Source organism: Calypte anna, chromosome 8 (assembly GCF_003957555.1).
Source record: "Calypte anna isolate BGI_N300 chromosome 8, bCalAnn1_v1.p, whole genome shotgun sequence".
In the NCBI taxonomy this organism is placed as follows: Eukaryota; Metazoa; Chordata; class Aves; order Apodiformes; family Trochilidae; genus Calypte; species Calypte anna.
The window spans coordinates 527,588-550,723 of NC_044254.1; the positions used below are offsets into that span (position 1 = coordinate 527,588).

The 23,136-nt window shown below is 50.1% G+C and overlaps 1 long non-coding RNA gene across 1 annotated transcript; it reads left to right on the top strand.

Annotated features, from left to right (window-relative positions):
• The first annotated feature begins 6,968 nt into the window (after window positions 1-6,968).
• Window positions 6,969-8,491, top strand: LOC115598697. Its single transcript, XR_003987840.1, has 4 exons — window positions 6,969-7,041; window positions 7,235-7,380; window positions 8,030-8,100; window positions 8,402-8,491. It is a non-coding gene; the product is annotated as an uncharacterized LOC115598697 (long non-coding RNA).
• The last annotated feature ends 14,645 nt before the right edge of the window (window positions 8,492-23,136 follow it).

Below are 23,136 nucleotides of genomic sequence, written 5' to 3' on the forward strand. Positions count from 1 at the left end.
AAACGCCTGTTCTGAGGGCTTGAATATAAAGCAGGGGCTTAGGCAGAGGGAGCTTATTTAGTGTTTGTATTTTTCCATGGATTTATGTTTCTTTGTAGATGATAAGAACCTGCAGAAGCCCAAAGCCAGGCCGGGGCTCCCATGTGCACAGCAGGAATGCCAGAGCCAGCTAAGCCAAGCCTCAGGGGCTCAGCATCCTTGGCATCTGGAGGCAGGAGGCAGGCACAGAGGGTGGCAGTGATACTCCCAGGAGGAACCTGGCCTAGGTGGGCCCAGTGTTGCCTTGATTTACAGCTCAGAAGCTTGTCTGGATGCCACGAAGCCAAGAGGCCACATGGTAATGCTGGTGGCCAAGCCACCAACCCCCCAACCCAGTGCTAATGTCCTCAGCAGAACCTGCTGCAGGGTGGAGGGAGGGCTCCTTGGCATCCTCCTCCTCAGCTCCCTTGTTCCTCACCATGTGCTCCAGCAGTTCCCCTGCAGCCCCAGGGAATGGGTTTGATCTGACTGGTTCCATTCCCAGGCAGCATCCACCTGGGTCCTGGCAGCTGGAGAAGTGAAGCAGACGAGAGCAGAACCGAGGGGACAGCTGAGAGGTGAGAGGTAAAACTGCAGATTTTGGATTTATTTCCAGGTGCAGCTGGAACCTTATCTCAGCCCTATCCCTGTGCTTAGTGCCCAGCACTGGGGTGTGTGGGGACAGATGTGAGACACAGCTCTGTGTAGGGCCTGGGAACAGCAGGGTCTCCTGAGAGCTCCCTGTGTCAGTTTGCATTTCTAGGGCTCTGGTAGGAACCTGGGTCCTGTGGTGGGTGCACTAAATGGCCAGGAGTCTGTGGCTGAGCTGCTGGGGCAGCCTGGGCAGAGCTGGTGGCTCTCCTGGGGCTGGGGCAGCAGAGCTGGATGCCAGCAGTGCCCTGGGAACTGAACCAGCTGGAGGGATTTATTTATTTTTTTTAAGTGAGTTTTGCTATATTGATCCAAACCCCACCTTGGGTTGATTTCTTTGGTGCTGCTGGCTGAACAGGCTGTGACCCAAGATGAAATGCCACTGTGCCATCAGATGGGTGATGAGTGGAGAAAGGAATGGGGGGAAAAAGCAAAATGGAGGTGGGGAAAGAGCATTAGAGGAGAAGGCCCAAGCAGACCCTGTCCTAAGAAACGCAGTCCCCAGGAGCACGAGGATGAACTGGTCCTGAAGAAAATAAAAGGAGAGCTGCAACACAAGAGCTGCTCTCAGACTCCTCTGTGGGGCTGTGGGGCTTGTCTGTAGGGCTGGTGTGGGAACAGATGATGTCTGTAGGGCTGGTGTGGGGACAGATGATGTCTGTAGGACTGGTGTGGGGACAGATGATGTCTGCAGGGCTGATGTGGGGACAGATGATGTCTGTAGGGCTGGTGTGGGGACAGATGATGTCTGTAGGGCTGATGTGGGGACAGATGATGTCTGTAGGGCTGGTGTGGGAACAGATGATGTCTGTAGGGCTGGTGTGGGAACAGATGATGTCTGCAGGGCTGGTGTGGGGACAGATGTCTGCAAGGTGCTGCCACCTTTGCACCAAGAGCTGCTCCTCCGAGTGCCCCTCTGGTGCTGTCGGGAAGGCTGTGGCTGCAGGGCCAGGCTGCTGCTCAGCAGAGATGGGGCTCCTGGGGGCTGTGCCATCTGGACAACCAGGAGGAGACAGTCCTTGCTCCCCAAAACGTGTCAGGCCAGGCTGGCAGCAGCAAATCCTGGTTTATAGCTTTATCAGGGGAAGAAGGAGGCTTTGCTGTGGTGTGTGCCTGCAAACGCTGCTCAGAAGGGAACAGGAGCAGCAGCTGGGTTCACCCTGGCTGCCACTCAGGTTTTGTTTGCCTCTCCTCATACCACTGCCTGAGAAAGTCTCTGATCTATTTCACTCCTTGCTTGCATCCCTGTGTGTACTTTACCAGGTGTGTGGCACCAGAACACCTCTGCACCCTTCTGCCTGGGCAGGGGATCAGCCACTTCTTACCAGCTTGAGCCACTGTCACCTGCTGGAGGTGGGCAGTGGTGCAGGCACTGCAAAGCCTCTTTCTGTCTCTTCATGCTTCCTTTTTGCTCTGCTCTGCCTCTTTCCTTACTCTGGAAAGCTGTGGGAATCATCTACTGTTTACAGCGATTTTCTACAGAGCCCATTTCCTCAGAGAGCTGATTAAAGACAAGCAGGAGAGAATCTAATTGCATCCATGCTTTTATCTCCTCCCGAGGCATCTTAATTTGCCTGGAGAAGAAGAAAATCCTGAATTCTGTAGGGTAAAGGAAACTTCTCTCATCTCCCTGCCCAACAGCTCTCACACTGCTGATAACACCACTGGTGTCAGGATTGTACCAGGGGTGAACGTGGCCTGGCCTGGGTCAAGCAGGGGAGGAAATTGTCCTTTCTGCCTTTCATCCCTTTGCTGTTTTACAGCCAGGCTCCTCTTGGTTATTTACCTCTGAACTTCAGAGGGGTTGGCTGGGGACATTCCTGCAGGGAATGCCAGGAGCAGGCAGCAGATCTGCTGTGGCAGGGAAGGACACCCAGAGGGGATGGATGGGCTGGGGGTCTCGCCATGCACCTGCACTCAGCCACATCCTGAGAGGCAGGCAGGTGAGATGGACAAGCCCTGGTGTTTTCCTCACTAACCTCCATCTTTGGTTCCTGTATTTTCTAAGCAAATCTCTATGGAAACACTCCTATTTGTGAGAAAGCCTCTGCTTGTCACTTTGCTTCTCTGCTCTTGAGGAAGAAGGGGGGCACAGACCTGCAAAGGGCAGATGAGGTTGAAGCAGGGATGTTTCAGAGAGATGTTTCAGCTGTCTGGGCTGCTGGCACAGACAGGATCTGCCTTGGATGGGAGATGGAGGCTGAGACCAACCAGCCCCCTTCTTTTTGGGGTTTTGGTAAGGACCCAATGCCTGGCTCACACCCTCCTCCCTCCTGGGGCAGGAGAGCACTGTGGGCTGGGATGGGAGGGAGATCATTCCTGTCCAGGGTTAATAATGCAGATTTCACAACTCCCCATTGAGCACCCCGGCTCTCCTGAAGGTCACCCAGTGCTCAGCATCCTGACAGCACCCACTGTGAACCTGCTGGGGGGGGGGTCCACGTGAGCCACCTCCACCCGAGCTGTGACGCGAAGGGGCCGGAAAGCACCGGGAGCCAGGAGGATGCAGAAGCCCCCGCCTGGTGGGACGCTGGATCCCTGTCATCCCTCAGAGCTTCCTGCCCCCAGCTTGTTCCCAGGCTCCTGAGCTTCGAACTTGTTTGTTTATTCTGGGGAGGGAGGGAAGGAGGGGGAGAGCAGAATGTTTTAAGGGAAGGCACTGGGTGCCAGATTGGCATCCTCTGCATCAGACTCAGAGTTGCGGGTGGGAGCTCTGCTCGTCAGCTCCTTCTGCTGAGAGTTGCCCTTGATATTCAGCAACCCGGAGCCTTTTCCCGTGGCTCCGTGGGCTATTAAATCCAAAGCAGGCTAATAATCAGGTCCTGGGGGAGTTTAGGATGCTCTAAGCTGTGTCTGTTTTCCACCCAGACAGAGTGAACTGTGCCCTGAATCAGATGTCATTGGCCTCTGGCACAGGGATGGGTCCCATGGGGACATCTGGGCTTGGAAGGAGGGAATTGCACCCTGACCAAAACTTGGTGTCCTCTCCCTACTGAGAGCAGGTCCTGCTGCCCAGCAGTTTGGCCAGGGGCTCCTTGGCCCATGGAGGATGGCAGGATGTGTTGTAAGAGGTCTCTCTCCTCATCCCTGCTTTTCTTTTAAGGGATTCACTGTGTTCTGCCCAAACCAGCTGTGTGTAACCCCTGCAGGGAGGGTGAAATCCATCTCATCCATTCCCCTGCACACTCTGCCAGCCCAGGGGCTGCTCTGCTGGAGCTATTGAGGATGGTGTCTGGAGGTTGGGATGGTGTCTGGAGGTTGGGATGTTGCTTGGAGTTCACCAGCTCAGGTGCTCCAAAGGTTGGGAGCAAGCATGGAAAACGCTCCCTTCCCACTGCTGTTTCTGGGAGATTTATACCTGCTTTTTAAGACCAGGAATTCAGAGTGTAATACTAACGGTTCTTCTTTCCAAAAGGACTCAATATTGCAGAGTCTTTGTGGTTCTGCTAGAATTACAATGTGTGATTACTGGAGTTGAAACACTGGTTAATTACCCAGTCATTTGTTGTAATGCTCCCAATTAGCTCCTGAAAGCGCAGCAAATGCCGTTTTTTGCACCTGTTTTTAGGATCTTATACAAGGTTATTCATAGATGGTGGAAGATAAACAGTGCTACATGTGATATTAGGGTGGTACAGCACTTTTCCTGCTTCCTTAGGTGTCCTTTCTTATCCTGGAGTAGACAAGACAGGAATTCACCTGCCAGGTGAGGTAAGGACCTCAGTGTGAATCTTTTCGCATTGCCTTGGCTGTGATTCACAGAAGCATAGACTGATTTGGGTTGGAAGGGACCTTAAAGCTCATCCATTCCCAACCCCCTGCATGGGCAGGGACCCCTCCCACAGTCCAGGGTGCTCCAAGCCCCATCCAACCTGGGCTGAGACACTGCCAGGGATGGGGCAGCCTGGGACAGGGGCTCAGCACCCTCAAATTAAAGAATTTCTTCCTCATGTCCAACCTCGATCTCCCCTCTTCCAGTTTTAACCCATTTCCCTTTGTCCTCTTGCTACACACCAGTGTCCAAAGCCCTCCCCCAGCTTTCTTGTAGCCCCTTCAGATATTGGAAGGTTGCTCTGAGCTCACCTGGGAGCCTCCTCTTCTCCAGGCTGAACATCCCCAATCCCTCAGCCTGGCCTCATAGAATTATAGGAAGTTAGGGGTTGGAAGGAACCTCAAAAGATCCTCTAGTCCACCCTCCCTCCTCTATAGGGGATATGCTCCATCCCTCTGATCATCCAGACAAGGATAACTTCCAGAGCAGGCACGGGAGCTGGTCAAACCCCATGGCAATGCTGGCAAAGTGGGGAAATGGGTCAAAAGGGGGTCCTGTAACATGGTTCAGCTTTCTGAGCCTGGTTGAGCATGGCTGTCCTGGTCTCCTGGTGCTGGGGAGTAGAGGAAGGGTTTTTGTGTCTTCACCCAGCCCCACGTCTCCCCGGTGCCTGATTTCCTGCCCAGCAGAACGCTCCTCGAGGCTGTGTTTGCCCATACGAGTGCCTGTTTGCCCACACAACACATTTGTACAGCTGGCTTGGCAGACTGGTGCACATGTGAAAATGGGCAAGAAACCACCGAGGCCTGGGTGGCAAATTGGGTCTTTTTCTTTCCTCCTTGTGTGAAGATGCTGCTCACAGTTACCTGGTTACAGCTGCACCCAAACGGGCCCTGCAGGAGAGCTTTGGCTCCCAGGTATTGCACTGAGGCAGCCTACGTTTTTTCTCCACCTTTGGTGCAGTAAAATATTTTGTCAGCTTTTTACCCTCGAAGCTTTCTAATGACCCTTTCCTGACCCTGGTGTTTCAAGGCATCTCCCTCCTGTGAGGCTTTTAGGAGTGAGTTTTAGGTCTGTGGGCACAAGCCATCCCGGACAGTGAGGATGCCCTAAGGGACAGTAATTTAAAGCAAGCTGCCCTGCCCAGGGCTGGCTCAGTTTGCCCTTAGAGATGCCAGGAGCTGCCAATGACCTGGCTGTGAGTCTGGCCCCAGTCTGTATGCTGGAAGGAGAGGCTGCATGTGATGGAACATCCATCTCCCCAGTGCCCGTGGCAGGACCAGCTCTGGCTGAAAGGTGTTTCCATCCATGGCTTTCCTTACTGACCCCATCTCCCATCCCACCCTCTTTTGAAGTGGATTCTGAGGGCAACTGCAATGCCCGGGACAATTCCCGGATCTCCTGGTGCCAACCCCGATTTGCCGGCTCAGCAGCCACGCTCCAGAGATGATCCCAGCGCGGGTGGAGCCTTTGATCCAGAATGGCCGTGAAAGTCCCCAGGATTTATCCCCAAGCTGCTTAGCGACAAAGTGGGCGGAGAAGGAAGCCACGTTTCCTGCTCCAGGAGTGTGTGGGAACACCTTTTCAAGTGGTAATGTCTCCTGTTTGTCAAACAGCTCCCCAAGGGGCAGGTCCGGGCTGAGGAGCCTCTGAGCCCATTCAGCCAGGTTTGGGAAAGGCTGCAGAGATACCGGGGGGGGGGTTTGCGGACGGGAAATGGGAAGGAGCTCCAGGAAAAAAACCCGACGTTATTTCCCTCACTTCAAAGTCAGAATTCCATGAGCAGAATTCCCTCTCCTCTGATGCATCCCTCTCCGGGGTAATGGGTGATGGATGTAAACACCCAGCGGGAGCAGGATGAGCCAGGGGGTTCCCGTCCAGCCATCCTGATTAATGCCCCAAATCCTGATCCATGGGCACCCATCATCAGAGCTTGGTCACCTGTACAACCACCGGGCAGGGCTGAGGGGGAAGGCTTTGGACCAGAGACCCACAAAGCCCCAGCATTCAGCAGCTCCCAGGACTTGGTTTTTGATAAAAACCCGTTCTGCCCTGGAGCTGCCCGGGCAATCTGTGGCTAATTGGCTGCTGCTAATGCACATTCTTCTGGGTTATGTCTCAGCTTTTGCTTTAAAGATAAAAAAAAGAGAAAAGTCATATGTGATTCTTAATGCAGATTTGTGAGAGGAAAAAAAAATAATCTTGGGTCTGTATCTGCCACAAGTTTTAAAGTGCAGAATCTGTGTCTGTTATTGAATAAGAAATGCACACTGACTGCCAAATTTCAGCTTGGAAACAGCCTGGAGCTATCTGGGAAAGAAAAATTGTTTTGCAAATACCTTTTGTAATTGTAAAAATATAAAAAAATAGATTTAAGAAAGAAAGAAGTCCCACCCAAACGAGAAAGTATTCACCAGTTATTAACCCTTGTAATATATGGGATCTCCTGTAACTCAGAGCTCAGGAGTCACGTCCAAGCTGAACAAACTAAAAATATGAATTTACAGTTTGCATCTTCTTCCTCACAGCCAAGCAGTTTTATTGCAATATCTCTTCACCCCAAGGACTCGAGGAGGAACAGAAAATGCTCAAGCCTGGCAGTGAGTGCAGTGGGGGGGGATGGATTCTGATGTACAAGCTCCCTGGTTTGCTGGGGTTTGGTTAACCCTGCTTTTGGCCAGCCCTGGGACAGCAGTGTCCTTCCTCAGGCTGGAAGATGTCAAGGCTGAAAGGAGATTTTCAGCTCCCAGGAGACTCATCTGATGGTCTGTGCTTCCCCTTTCCCTTGGCCAGGCAATCCTGGATGAGATGGGGATGTGCAGTGAACCCCTCCCTGTTTGCTACCCCACAGTAACCAAGGGGAGAAGAGGTTTTTCCAGTGAATAACATGGAAAAATCCATGGAAAGAGGACAGTTATCCCAGCTGTGCTTACAGCCAGGTGAGCATCCCTCTGCACCTCGGTGACCTGGGACACCCAGCTCAGGGACAGCCCTGGTCCTGTCCATCTGTCAGAGCTCCTGAGCGGGGTCAGGGGAGGTCCAGGGGTTGGGATTGCAGCAGCTCCCCCTCCTCCCATCACAGCACCCCGTGTGGGGCTGATCTGATCCTTTCCCCTCTCCTTGGGAGCCCCTCCTGACTTAGTCTGGGTTTGCAATCCGCCCCCTGCCAACCAGCCACAAAAAAAGATAAAAATCAGTCTTTGTGATGCACACAGCAAAGGAAATCATCAGGAAAGGCTCTTCAAAACACACCTTTTTGTTACAGATCAAGAATTTCACGATCTAGTGGGAAGGACAAACAATACCAGACCAGGCATTCATAAGACTTGGTACCTTGTTTTGTTATAGCTGCTGCAGCTAATAGCCCCAGATAAATATTTCCATGACTAAACTCTTGGAAAGAAAAACACAAAGAAAGAGGCTGTCACATGAAACAAGATGATTCTGTTGTTTGTTTTGTATTTATAAACATAAATTCTGCCTCTTGGGCTGTGTAATGTGCTTCATCTCAAACCTTGTTGGTGTCTCACTAGGTAAATATGTGATTGTTTTCTGTCCTCATCCCATCCCTCCATCCTCTCCCAACAGCCAGCCAAGAAGCCCTTTTCCTCCTCACTGGATGCAGCCAAACCTCTACGTGTTTTGTGGAGTATCTAGAGGTACAAAGTCTTAAATTCCAGAAATAATTAATTGCAGTTTCATTCAATGTGATTAAACTACAGAAATTTTCTCATTGGGATATTTTTTTTTTTATTTTGTATGACAATAACAATAAAACCCCCATTAAAAAAACCCCAAAAAACCCCCCAGCAAAACAACCAAAACCTGTTGGCGTCATCAGAACCTAAAAATAGCAGGAAGATGACTGCTGGTGCCAGAACGGTACCAAACAAAATATATTGCTCTATTAGATTCTTTCCAATTGTTGTTCTTAGGAATATATTTCCCTTTTCCCCTCAGGGTTTGTTTGGAGCCAAGGTATTCTGCCTGCCAGTGCCATTCCAGCACTCAAATTAACAAGAAGTGATGTCTCTTACAGTAAAAAACCCCAATACCTATTAAAATATTGATGAAGGAGAATAAGCTCAGGAGTGTGCAGTGTCTGGTTCCAGCCTGGGGAGGGGAGAGCTGCCCAGCCTCACCCCACTGCCCCAGCCAGGATGAGCCTCCTGTCCCTGAGGATGCTCCTGATGTCCCAGGAGCAGGCAGCAGGAGCAGCCAGAGCCCAGGTACTGATGGAGCTCCTGGAGTGCACCTGGAACTCTTTCCTCTGCTTTCCTCCCACTGCCAGGTCAGCAGTATCTGGTTTTCCCTCCAGTGGGTAGGTTTAGAGGCCCTGCTTGCTGGGCTATCCATTAATTTAAAGGGTTTCATCTTTTATTTATTTCCCTATTTGTTTCCTCCCTGTTTTACTCTAATTAAGCTCCTATCAAGGTCATTGCATTGTAGCTGAGCATCCTGGTGACCACAGGAGCTATGATGGACAAGGGCCTTCATTCAGCAGGTCACCTTCTACAGCTTCATCTACACTCCTTTCCTACTCTGGTGTCAGTCACCATTTCTCTGAGTGTTTCTTGCTTGCTGGTGTTGCTGCCCCATCACTGCAATCACCTTAACCAGCAAAAACGAGCTGATTGCTGACACTGCAGTGAGGTCCTCTTGAAGTGCAGGCTCTGCTTTCATTAACTCAGTGGTATGCACACAATCTGCAGTATTCCCCCCAGATTTATCTAACCACGTCGTCTCCTTCTGTAAGGATCTCCTGCCTGGTGCATCCATGCTGCTGGCATCCTCCTGCTCTCTGCCCTGGCTGCTGATTTCCTTACAGTGCAACATTCCATGGGACTGGAGCTCACCCTTTGCATCTCTGCTGTCACAAGAGGACTTGGACCTGCAGACGTGGTGATGCTGGATGAGACCCCCCCCCCGAGGGCTGGCAGAGTCCTGGCTTCTACCCCAGGTCAGAAAAACCCACCTGTGTTACACAGAATTATCTCTTGAGCTTTCCCACACTGAAGGGAGGCACATGAGGTGACTGCAAGGTGGGTACAGGGCAGCCAGGGGGATCCCCCCCCAAATGCTGGCACTGCTGCCCTGCTTTACCCCAAGGGGCTTTTTTGGGAGCCAGAAAGCCCATGGGATGCAGTGCCTTCAGCTCCAGCATCCAGACAGACACTGACACACTCCAGGCTGGAAGGAGCTGGAAGGAGCCGTGTGTTTGCTTCTGTGTGCAGCTACCACTCTGCTTCCAAACATCTCCCTTTCCTTTTTATTTTTTTTTTTCTGTGTGTGTGTGTGTATGCAGTAACTTTGCAAACAAACATCAAACAGCAGCTGCTTGGGCAGCTTTTGGAAGAGCAACTGCTGATTTTAGCTGCCTTAATGCTGGAGCTCAGGTTTCCAATCCAGGCAGCAAAAAAGGCTTCTTTTTAACTCTCCAGTAGCTGCAGACATCCTTACCCACCTCCTTTGTAAGTGCAAACATTGGAACCAGTCAGACCCTATCAGGCATGAGCATCTTGGAGGTGTCCCCTTGGCAAGGAAAATGTCAGGGTGCCTGTCAGAGCTGAGTTACCCAGAGCTGCTCCTGCTTCAATGAAGCATGAGCAAACCTAGGATGTGTCAGAGCCCACACTGGGTAAGCAGCCTGCTGGATCCTTTGGAGGTCACTTCAATGCTGGGTTTAAAACCTTGAGCAGGAATCAGTGCTGAGAAGGGTTCCTGGAAAAGTCTCTCAGTCCTGCCCGAGCCATCCCATCCCCAGAGCTGTGTCTGGGGGTTTGGGCTCCTCACAGGACGTGTATTGGGGATAAATGACTCGAGCCACAGGGCAGATCAATGGCTTGGGATCCTCCAAAGCAGCCAAAGGGAGCATGAAAGGTGCAGCTGAGGGGGTTGATTTTTAGAGCACAGATTTCCTCTGCTCTGGATGAGAGGTCACTTGTTAATAGTTTGGTTATTCACTGTGGGCCCTGAGCAGACCCCTGAGCTCACAGGACAAGGCTGCTGCTTTTCCAGTAAGAGGTTAAGAGCAAAAAAGAATCAAATTCAGCACTTGGGATTGAACTAGGAGCACGCAGTGAATGAGATCTCTTCTCTAGGGGAAAAGCTAAAGGATGTGCCCTCGTGGTGCCTGTTATGGCAGAAGAATAAACCCAGGTTCTTTACCTGTGCTGGAGAGCACTAAAGCAGAAGTCCCAAGTGCAAAGGCAGAATTGCTGCACCAAGTTAGAGCCAGACACACTGGAGTGTTCCCACAAAGAGGCTCTGGAAGAACAGATAAGGCTCTGGACCTGCCAAGGTGAGGACTGAAGACAAACGCCTCAACCCAGCACCTTCAAGGGGTTTTGCTGCTACCCAGAGAAGAAAGGAGTGCTGTGTTTTTCACCTTCCCGTGGACAGAGGTCTGTGCAGCACATGGATTTGTCTGTAAATCCCATTCATCACGCATCAAGGCTGCTTCTGCCTAATCCTCTCCTCTCCCACCCGTAGCAAAATGATTTCCTCCCAGCCAGGCACTTGTCCCTCACTACTGGCAGGAGGCGGTCGCCTGGGTGGCTTATGTCAAACCTCAGACAAATGAATCTCAAACAAGTGTCACTGTTCATTTACCCACTTCTAAAACTCACCTTGCTGATCCTTGCTGCTCAAATACTGGGGTTTTTTTGGTTTTTTCAGCCCAAACTGTTCAACCAGGGCAAAGCAGATGCAGGTTGAACGTGGCAGAGGAGGGAATGAAAACATCGTCGTGGTAGGCATGGGGTAAATACTGGAGCAGATCATGGGAGAGGTTGCAGATTGTGTGAGGACCCACTTAAAAACCCCTCTGGAGTGGTTTTAGGTACAGCTAACCATGCCCTGGTGTTGGAGATGTGAACTCTTGGACCTCTGCTCTTCACTTCTACTCTATTTTTTATGATTTTTGTTGTATTGCTGGGGGAGATCAGGAAGAATAAAAGGGAAAGTCTGTCTTCTCTTATAAAACCAGAAGTAAATGCGTAACACAGCTTAATTGAAATTACTGCCTTCCCCAGATAAGCTGGATGTAACTGCATCAGCTGTGATCTGGTTAACACAGAAAAATTACTGGCAATGTGCAGCACTCAGAGATGAGAGCTCTGAGGATGGAGCAGTGAGACACTGGGAGAAAACCTCTGGGAGGGGAAGAGGACCATGTGGATTTGCTGCTGGCACAATAATAGAAACTTCAGCACAAGCAAGCTCCAGAGCAAGAAAAGGAAGGGATGATGAACTGCCTTTAATAGCCCCATCCCTTGGGTTTTGCTTTTTTGTTGGATTTCTTGAGCTGTTCCCTGCTGCTCTGGACCTCAGTGAAGGTGTGAGCACAGGGTGGTCTCTGAAGTTGTAGCAGAAGTGAAGTGTTTAAGAGGATGATTGAAAACAAACAAACCCGTTCAGCTGGGAACCCTTAATATTTGAGGGATATGCTAGGGGAAAAGAGGACTGTTTGAGGAGCATCTGGAGACATGGGCTTTAGATGCCCTTTTCCCTATTTATGCTTATTAAGATGAAATTGAAGTGCAGCATGACTAAATTGTGCATATAAAGAAGAGCTGCCACAAACAAGAAAACATAAGCAATGTGGGAAGGAACAGAACTGCAAAGAGAACGAGAGAAGCGAAACCAAACAGGATGCCAAACTGCAAAAGACATTTCAACAGCACCTAATTAAAACTGTTCACATTTGCAAGAGACAGAAGGTAAAGACATTCACTAGGAAACAGCAGAGAGGGGGGGAAAGGCAGCAAAAGGAGGGATTTAGTCAGTCACAGCAGATTCTGGAAAAAAAACCCACCAAGGTTGAGGAAAGGCCAATTGCAGAGCACAAGAAGCGTGGATGTAGGGTTGGATGTAGGGTTGGAAGGGTTTTTCCTCTTGGTCCTACAGCAGAAGTGAGAGGCTCAGGCTGGCACTGCTGAGAAACCTCTTGTGCAGCAGCCCCTGGGGAGCTGGCACTGCTGATGCTTTGTGTTCATCTCCATGTGGGGATTTGAATAAGATCCCATAGCAACCAGTCCAGGGCTGAGAAATCAACCCAGTTCTCCCAGGTCCCACTCCAGTAACTTAATCACACAGTTATCTCCCAGCTTCTTTGGTTAATCAATGAATCTTCAACTTTTGGCTGCAGAAACCAGAGACACAGCAGTAAAGGTGAGGCTGAAAACCCAGGGTGCTACCTGGATGAATTAATAACCCTCCTTCTCCTGTGACCCATCTCAGCACATGTTCACCCCTGGTTCATCTGCTGTCAGATGTGTGGCAGAGCAGCAGCAGGCTGGAAGTGGAACAGTGATGACAAACGGGGCCTTTCAGAGACCAACAACTCAAATCTGCACTTGTGTGACATGAACACAGAAGGTGAAACAACAAGAAGAAACAACACACAATCATTTTGATTATTGGTGAACATGGAATGAAAATCAGTGAGTAACATTTGAAAGGGAAAGGATTGTCATGGAGGGTGTCTGAGAAGGGGAAGGGGAAGGTATCTGTCCTTCTCGTGGCAGAGCCTTCACTTTCAGAAAGAGCTGGGGAGGTGAAACCTGAGCTTTCTTGCTAGGGAGAGGCTGATTTATGTGTACACAAGAGATCACACTGCTCAGAGATAAGACACCTAAGTGCTTCGTTAATGATGAATGATGAAGTGGCAGTCAGAGCTCTTCATTAAGTAACCAGGGAGCTGCTAAACACCTCTGATAACCCAGCTGTCTGGATGTGCCTGAGATCCAGCCATCATCTCCTTGTCCACCCAGGAAGCTGCAAAGTGATGCCATAAATCACCTGTACACCCCATGAGGAATCACCAGCAGCCCAAAGGTGACTGTTAGATAATCCCATGCTGGGGGCAGAGGGGATGATTGGTTTTCCCTTCTGTCTGGACAGGTCCAAACCAAACAATTGGCCCCGTGCTGATGCCTTCTCCCTCCAAACCCTCCAAGCAGGTGGTCCCTGGGGGTTGGAAGCCCCAGGCCAGGGTCCACTGGGTACACTCTGCCTGTGATGTGTTTGTGATGTGGGTATCAGGACCAAGGCCAGGCAGCGTTGGTGTTCCCAGCTCTGATGCTGAGAAATGAGCAGTGTCACAGAGAGACAAGTGGCCCAGACCTGTGGCTGTGGTCACTGTCCCCTCAGTAACATTATTTTTTGCAGGGGCCCTGGGAGGGGGAAAGCAGACCCCCTCCTGGACTGCCTTCTTCTTGGGGAAGTGACTGATGAGCCTGGCAGCCTCTGAACAAATATTTCAGATGCAGAGAACTCACTTGTCAACTTGGAGGAGCCCCGAGAGGAAATTTCCAAAGCAGATCTGTGGGAGATAATGACACCACATGAGGAAGCCCTCCTTGGGAAGAATGTCTTCAGAAAGATGTCGTGTGTTTGAAAATACGAAGCTTCTGTGTGTTCCTGTTGATGAGTTAAAATTCAAGCAACCGTGGTGGAATTTTTAATCTCTGAGCTGTAACAGATGAAGCACAAGGAGGCAGTGATTCATTTTTTCACCCTCCTTGACGTTTCCTTGGTGCTCTGGTTTGAGAGGAGCAGGACAGACAAAACCTGCCTGGGACCCCAGCAGCAGCTGCCAGGGGAGCAGCTGAGCCCATGGGAGGAGGGGATGGGACAGGTGCCCCCAATGGGGCAATCACTGCATTCCCTCCCATGGTGCTCACTATAAAATGGGTCCCAACAGAGCCCTCTGGGGATTTTTTGGCTGGTGTGTTAGCTGGGTTAAGGGCTGTTTGCTGCTCATTTCCTCCATGGAGAAGAACCTCACTCCCCAGGACAGGTTCCCTCCTACCTGCCCAGGTAGGACCAGCTTGGGTGCTCTAAGACTCTTCCAAACTCTCTCTGAGACCCTGGGTTGGGCACCCTCATCTGATGCCCGGTCCAGAGTGGGATGTTTTGGGTGGGAAGTCATTGCCAGCTGTGGAGGGAGAACTCTGTGTTTACACACTTGTGTATATGTTTGTAATTACATATTTGTGTTTACATTTGTAATTTGCTATTGGTGCCTCATTAAGCCTACCCAAGTTTTTTCTTCCAGCCTTAAAGTCTCTCTCCCTTACTCTTTTCTTCATCTTCTCCTGGGAGGGGAGTGGGGAATAACAGAGAGCATCTGTCACTGCCTAGTTACTGCTTAAAACCATGGTACTTGGTCAGTCAGACCTTGGGGTTTTTTTCCCAGCTCTTTGGGCCCAAGATAACTTGCTGTGTTTTGCCTTGTCTTGATGGCAAACCAGGGAATTTTTGTGCATCTGGATGTTTGTGTAATTGCCTAACACTGTGAAACCCATCTCAGCTCAAACCTCCACTCTTAGCTAGAAGGCAATTCACAGTGAGCATAGCCAGAAACACTGCGAGCATGAGGGCAGGCAGCACATGGCAAATAGATACATCAACAAATCTGGGTTTGCCTTCTACTGTCTGCAGTCAACGGGCCATTAGTTTTTATATGGATACCACAAACTTATAAATGGTTTGGGATTCCTGGAGTTATTACCTGTGACAGAGGCTTTGGTGCTGCTGCTGCTCTGCACTGCCCCTGATCCTCCTCTTTCAGAGGAACCCAGAAGTTGGCAGCAGACAGACTCACACCCAGGTTGCCCCCCTGGTTGCTCCTCAAGCTTGTTGAATTTCTGAGAGATGTTTTTCTCCTGAAAATGGGGCTGTTGATGATAGGTGATGTTCAGCCAGCTCTCCTGAGCTGCAGTGTTTCATCCTGTCAGATGGGACACTGGCTCAGGTCAGAAATTTTGTGCTGAGCCAGCCAGTCTTTGTGGTTTTCACTGATTAAATCTAGGACAGATAACCAATAGGTTCTTCAGCTGAACAAGAATAACTATTTTATCCTCTTTTTTCCTCGTGTTTTCTGAGCATTTTACATTTTATGACTCATTAGCTCAAGTTTCAGTTCTCCAGGAAAAAAAAAAAAAGGAAGACAGCTTGGATTTTACTTGGCAAGCTGATTGCTTTAGATCAAATAAGGTTTACTTTGTATGAAGTTACAGAGGCACTTGTGGAGCATCTATGTGCAAAACGGTGGGAATAACATCAGCTGGATTCATGGAAGTGATGTTTTTTTTTAATTTGAGTAAATGCAGGGTTTCAAAAAAGCAAATACAGAGGTGCCAAGGATGAGATTGCCTCCAACCCCACTGTGCTGAAGCAGTGCTTTGGTTATCACTTGTTTTCAAGCTCTCTCTCCTGGTTTGTTTGGCATCAGCCTGTGATAATCCATCAACGATTACCTGTTTGGTTCTGTTACATTCTGTTCCCTTCTGCACTCATTCAGGACTTAATTTGCTCCCGTCTCACACAGGTTTCAATGTGAGACTTGTTTTCCTCCCAGATGGAGCAGAGCTGCCTCTGTTCCAGGGCAGGGCTTGGTGCTGCCTCCCTGGTGTGAGCAGGTGATGCTGAGTTTGTGGGGCTGCAGGTCAGAGAGGCTGAGAAATGGAAACCAAATGGAAACCAAACCAGAACTTTCCTGCCTCGCAGGTCAGGGGGGTTTTGCTGGAGTCTTTGTTTGCTTCATCAAATGTGGGTGTCAGGAGCTGTGGCCCCTGCAGGGGGGGTTTGCTGGGCCAGGTCAGCCTGGAAAGCTGTGATGCTTGGCAGCAGTGCCAGGGGCAGGTTGTGTGCCTGGGACAGCACAGATCCATCTCTCACAGAGCTTTGCAGGGCTGAAGGCAAAGCTGCTCTGCTGCCCTGAGTCTGCCCACTCCCACACAGCCATCCTCACGCCAGGGTTCTCCCTCATGGGAGGGGACAGGCTGCTAAAAAGGTGGCCAGCTGGGGCTCTGAGGCTGCCTCTTGGCAAGGGAGGTCTTGGCTCTTCCAGGGGGATTACCACAAATGAAGCTAAAAAGGAGCCACATGAAAAGGCATTCATACAAATGAGCAAAGATGGGAACCTTGGTCATCCTGACCAAAAGTGCTCAGGGCAGGGGGATTCTCTCCTGTGAGTGATGGGACTTTTGTGAGCAGATCCCAGCAGAGATGTGAGAGGGATCTGTTCTGATGGAGAGGGACTGTGTCCCCTGGTCAAGCTGTGGTCCAATAATTCATCTGGAGAGTTTGCACACACAGGGAGAGAAGGGAAGGGAGGGGAGGTGTTTCTACAGGTTTTCTTTCTTTCCCCCCATGCTTCCCTTACACAGGATAAGTCTCTGCTGCACAAGTTTCCCAGCAGATTCTGCCTTATCTCCTTTTGCCCCCTTCTGTGCAAAATCTCCAGTCACTTCCCTGCAAATTAAGTGTTTTTTCAGCTACTGATGTGTTCCTCTTCCCCACTCTGCAGTTACAAACTGATGTGCTGATGTTTTAAGCAAAGTGTTTTGTTTTAAAAAGTTCAACATCCAAACTTAAAAAAAGAAAAAGAAAAAGCTTCCTCCCCAAATTCTCTCTGCTGCTAATTACAGGCATCTCTCCAGCAGAGGTGTCAGGGTTCTGCTCATCTTAGAGGCTGGAGCTGAGGGTGCTGCATCAGCTGGGAGATGGGGCAGGTCTGTGCTGGAGTAGGAGCTGAAAGCTTGGAAATGCACCTGGATTTTGGAGCCTGCCAGTCCCCTTCCTGCCTCAGCACCCAGAACACTGCTCTGCTGGTTGGTCTTCAGTGTTAGCTCATCTAACAGTATGCTGTCAGGACAAGTGTTGTTTTCACAGAGCTGGCACCAGCAGTTCCTGGGGATTTTTGCTGTTTGGTTTTTGATTTTTTTTTTCCCAGCCCATTTTCAATAAGGGCAATAAAAATTCTGGGTTTGCTCTGAAATCACTACAGGGGGAGTTCCTGGAAAATACATTGCAGTACCTCCTGCAATGAAGGGAAAGCTCTTCTGTCAGCATTTCAGCCTGATGATGTTTCTGGCAGCTAGGATGAGACCTCAGACCCTGTCCCCATAACACCAGCAGGCTACAACACAGTTGTCTGCTCATTCCAGCACTGAATTTTATTAGGGAATCTTATTTACATACTGCACTCACTTCTTGCAAAGAGAGCTGGAACCTTTTTTTTTTTTTTTTTTTTTCTTCTAATGCATTTTAGAGGCGATCTGACATTTTCTAATGGCTCTCAGGTATGCATAATTCAACCTGCTCCTTGTCTGCGTTTTCCAAAATAACACTTAAATTATTTGGGTTCCTGCTTTTTTTTTTTGGACAATTGTTTACTCTCACTTTTTTTCCAGGCTGACCTATAAATGCCCATATGCTGCAGGATATTCGGGGTAGGTGTAGGTTCCTTTGGAGACGGACTTGTGTGGGAGACAATGTGACAGCTCATCTGCATAGCACAAGCATCATCCCCCTGCCTTTAGCAGAGCCCTGGATCCCGGGGAAGTCTGCAGATTGAGGGGATTGCTCACGGACACCGTGCAGTCCCTGCTGTCAGCTGTGGGCAGCTCGCTCAGCATGGATTTGGGAATCAGTGACAGCGTTCAGCAGGCACGGCAGACCCTGGCTTGGGGTCCACGTTGCATCCAGGCACCCTGTGTTGGGGAAAAAACGTGTGTCAGAGCACAGCCAGGAGATCTGATGTGAAAAACACATCCCATCAACCTGGGTGTGACAGCAGGGATGAAGGCTGCACTGCTAAACGGGTGGAACTGGTGTCCCCAGGAGAGAGTTCAGTCTCCTGAGTGCTGTGATTGCTGATCAGAGACAGCTTGTCCCTAGGACTGTGCCCGGGTGAGGCTCCTGGGAGGAAAAACAATCTTGGGAAGCTGGGATGCAGATTATCAGCATGAAGCTGGGGTGCAGGAAAAGGAGCTGTGTGTCCCCCAGCTCAGCAGCCCTGACCCTGTCACACATGTCAAGGATTTCCATCCAGCAGGACGAAAAGGATTTCCTGGGCTTTTCAGTCGTGATTCTAAAGATGCCCCCAGACAGATTTCAATCCCACCTCATGGATGTGTTTCAAAGAAGGACTGAGCAGTGGCCTTGAACACGCGTTGGAGACACCTCTAATTTTCTGGGGGGAGTCTTTGAGGCATTTTCCATGGCTAAGGAGCCTCCAGACAGCCTGCTCCTCCTGGGGGCGTGCAGGGGATGTCTCCTGGGGGGGGTTTTGGCAACACCTCTGTAAGCAGAGGTTGTTCTCTGCCTTCCTCAGCCCCACAGAGGGACGTGGCCTCCACATCGTGACCGCGATGGCTGTGACGGGTGACTGATCCCTGTCAGGCACACTGGGGGTGACAAGGAGGGACAGTGTCCCCCGTGTCTGATGGGGCTGTCCCTGGCAGTGTCAGTCACTGCGGTGGGGGCTGGCTCTGGTTGTCCCCGTCACACCGGGGGAGTGGCAGGGGCTGTTCTGTGATTGTGTCCGTCCCACGGGAGGTGTGACCGGGGGAGGTTCGTGGTGGTGTCAGTCACACGGGAGGTGTGACAGGGAGGTCCCTGGTTCGTTGGTGTCAGTCACACGGGAGGTGTGACCGGGGGAGGTTCATGGTGGTGTCACTCCCTTGGGAGGTGTGACAGGGGAGGTCCTTTTGCTGTGTCAGCCCCTTGGGAGGTGTGACCTGGGTGGTTCTTGGTGTCAGCCCCTTGGGAGGTGTGACCTGGGTGGTTCTTGGTGTCAGTCCTTTGGGAGGTGTGACCTGGGTGGTTCTTGGTGTCAGTCCTTCGGGAGGTGTGACCTGGGTGGTTCTTGGTGTCAGTCCTTCGGGAGGTGTGACCTGGGTGGTTCTTGGTGTCAGCCCCTTGGGAGGTGTGACCTGGGTGGTTCTTGGTGTCAGTCCTTCGGGAGGTGTGACCTGGGTGGTTCTTGGTGTCAGTCCTTCGGGAGGTGTGACCTGGGTGTTTCTTGGTGTCAGTCCTTTGGGAGGTGTGACCTGGGTGTTTCTTGGTGTCAGTCCTTTGGGAGGTGTGACCTGGGTGGTTCTTGGTGTCAGTCCTTCGGGAGGTGTGACCTGGGTGGTTCTTGGTGTCAGTCCTTCGGAGGTGACCTGGGTGGTTCTTGGTGTCAGTCCTTTGGGAGGTGTGACACAGAAGGTTCTTGTCGCTTGATTTTAAACCCTTGGTAAACTCTATGAATCTCCTGTTGTAAAGGAAGTTTGTACTTTTTAGCGGGTTTAAGGGAAACACGGAATCATTGCCTGCTGAGCAGTTTAGTTGCTTTCCTCTGGGTATGTTCCAGGAGCTCTTTCTCTGTCCTTCTTTTGCTGGGGACACCAGAAAAGACTCTCCAGTACTCCAGGAGTGAAGAGTCTCGTCTTCAAAAGCAACCCCAAAGCTGACTCTAAAGCTGATGGAACTGCCAGACAGGTTACAGATACTCATCTGTCCTTCACATTTAACATGCACAGAAGTTAGGAAGCACAAATAAAAAGCAGGTTTTGGGGTCCATGTGTTTATGTGTTTGTCTGGAATATAAATCTAGGATGGGTAGGAAGCGTCAATAATGTGATTTTAGTAGGAACCATATTTGTAAAGAGAGAGGTGTTTCACTTATTTTCCTGCCTTCTCCTTGAGAATTGCAGCTGAATTTTTTTGTGTATGCTGGAATAATTCATCAAGCCTGATGGGAAAGGTTTAGAATGCAGAATTTAATGAAACCACAGGCTTATAAATACATGTGAAACAGAAGGCAGAGTGCATTTCAAATACCTCAGTATTAGGTGGAAAAATTAAAATCTGTGGGAACTTGATAGAGCTAAGTGTATTTGTCTAAAGACCAGTGATCTCTGCACAAAAAATGACAATATATTTGTTTGTTATTTTAGGTTAAAAGGGAAACATTAATAGAGTGGCCTGTTCATCATTACTGAAAGCCAAGAGGCTCATTTTGGGACTGTAATTATGAATTTTATGACTGTGTTGACACTGGTTGGTCTAAGTGTTGGGGTGTGTACGTGCTGGTTTTATTACCTTGCCGTGGGAGCCTTCTTCTGTCTCTCCTCAGACTGACCACAGAGGACACAGAGCACTGCACAGCGTTGTCCTGGGTCCTTGATCTACCCCAGGAGGTGGGGAGAGGCCTTTCCACTGTGGGGAGTGTGGGGACACCTTCACCCGGCTGGCATCACTGCAGCACCATCTCTGCACCCATGGCAGGGAGAAGCCCTCCTCCTGCACCCACTGTGCTCACCCCTTCACTGAGCCGGGCACCCTACGGAGGCACCAGAGCACCCACAGCCTGGACAAGGACTGAGTCTTGAGGTCACCACCAGTTGTGGTCACCTTGGTTGCTTCTTACCTGCTCTGCTTGGAGGAAACTCTGCCCTGGGTGTGCTCTGTCCAGAGCCAGGTCCTGGCAGTGGCTGCTGGGGAACGCTGTGTCCTGGGGGTCTCCAGAGCTTGTGCTGCTGGGGGGTTGCACTCACTGGCTTGAAACTGGGTTTGTAGGAGAAAAATGACCTGGTTGCTACTGAGTGATGAGATGTGAGACTTTTGCAGACTGAAATCACTCACACTGCCTCAGTTTGCTCAGGCATCACCCCTTTGGCAAGGCTGCAGAGGTTGTAAGAGTTCTCTCTGCAGGGGTGGTCACTGGGTAAGTCGGCCCTGCCACCCTCTGAGCTGTGATGGCTCTTTGGCACTGGCTTGGAGGTTGTTGTTGCAGGTCTTTGCTAAGTCAGAGCAGTGCAGAGTTGTTCCTTTCTCCCTTCTCTCCTTGCATTCTGCTGAGTTTCTTTCCTCACAATTGTTTAAAACTTTTTATTTGGAGGAGAAGGATCGTGCTGGTTATTTAAAATAAAACGAACCACAAAATAGTTCTTTAATAAACTTAAGGGTTACTTCATAAATGTTTCTAAGAGAGTAGCAGTCCCTTTCATGTGTTTAGTTGGATGTCTGGTGATGATCCTGATGAGTCCCTTCCAGCTCAGCAGATTTTATTTCTAGTGGTTTATTTTCATAGACTTCTTTGAGAAAGTCTCCAGACAGGGAAGTGATGGACATCCCACCTCTTAGGAATGTGCTATATTGTCTCTGAAATGAGGATGTAGTTTTTTATGTAGGGGATGGCTCTGAATCCTGCAGTACAGCCCTGAGTGTGACTTCAGACTCCCCTCTGCAGGTGGTTCCAGTGTGGTTTTCTTCTGAAGGGCTTTTAATGGGGCCACTTAGCAAAGGGTTGGTTTTATCTGAGGGCTACTAAGCATCTCTGAGAGGAAAAATCTTTGCTTGGAAAAAACCCTGTCTGAACAAAGGCTGTGTGTGAATGATCTGCAGAGAGGACATCAGTGCAGTTCTGTGGGTACCGTGCTGCTCAACACAATCTGAAGGACCTGGGGAGAGGGCAGATAGCAAGGTGACAAAGCCATTCCAGAAGCTTATGTGCATTAAGCTTCTATCCTCATCTTCTAAACCCATTTTGAAGCTGTCAGTTACTGTCTCCCCTTTTCAGCATCCTGCTTCTCCCTCAGACACTGTGCTCCCTGCTGTAGGGGGTCTTAATATTCAATTAAACTGCACCTTTATGTTGTGTGACTGTTCTGCTTGGACAGCTGTGGTACTGCAGAACATCTTGTGATTCTGCTGGTGTTAGCTCTTGGTGCAATTTGTACCTGTAAGAGCATATGGTGGAAGTGGTTTGAGCAAAGGTCTGTTTAATGGGAAGAGTAAATGGTTGGTGAAATTAAAACTAAAAGGCTGTTATAAACATACTTGCCTGGAAGGTTGACCTGCATGTAAAGTGCTTGGATGTGTGAAAGGAGTAATTAAACCAGGGATGGTTTCTGGGAAAAGTGTGCAGAACCCTCTTCTAAGAAACTTCCACTAACTTCTGTGCAAGCTACAGGAAGTCTCTTGGCATTTAATTAAACTCAGAGATTGTCACTTCTTCACTTTGCATTTTTAATGTAAAGATTTGGAAATCTTTGCCAGGCCCTGACACTCCCCCAGTGTCAGCCTGGGTTGCTGCTGGCCTCCCACAGACACAGCCAGCAGGTACCTGCCTGAAACCCAGTGAGCAAATGCTCTGCAGCTGCTTCTTTAGGGAGTGTGGCTTCAGCAGAAGTACTTGTTCTGTGATCCATGTAAGCAGTGTATCTGTTGGCCCGTTAGCATCTGTGAAGGCCATGGCAGAACCTGTTCTTTTGATGCTGTGCAGCCCTCATTGCCAGGGCATTCTGAGAGCCCTTGGGCACAGGGCTGGAGCTCTGCTGGGCAGGGGATCCCTGTGGTGTGAGAGCTTCTGGTTCCTGCATGGTGCTTGGGAGCAGTGGAACACAGAAATACCCTTTGCTCCTTGCTAATTTTCCTGCTCCCTCGTTACATCACTTCTGCCCAGTTTATTTCCATCACAGGATGATTATCTGAGCAGTGAGAATGGCTCCAGTGCTGCCCTCACTGCCCTGGAATCATTGGTCAGTCCTGGGCAGCTGCCGTGCTATTTCCTGACTTCATTAACCAAGGCAGTGCATGGTAAATACATCTGTGCTCGTGGGGTGCAGACACAGCACCCTGAATGAAGGATATAGACTGCTGCACAGGTTTTTGCACCTCCATGTCCCATTCTCCTCTTCTTACACCACTTGCCTTCTCCTGACACGGAGGAGTCTGCAGCAGAGGAGTCCCTGGTGTAAGCAGGGAGCACTCAACAATCCATCATCTGTCAGGGAACCTGAGCAAAGGGCACGGAAATCTCTGGAGCAGGCAGCTTTTATTTAAAGTGAAGCTTCATCATATGATGGTCTGCTGTCTGCTTCTGCTCTTGGGAAGTTTCTGTTGGCACAGGGAGC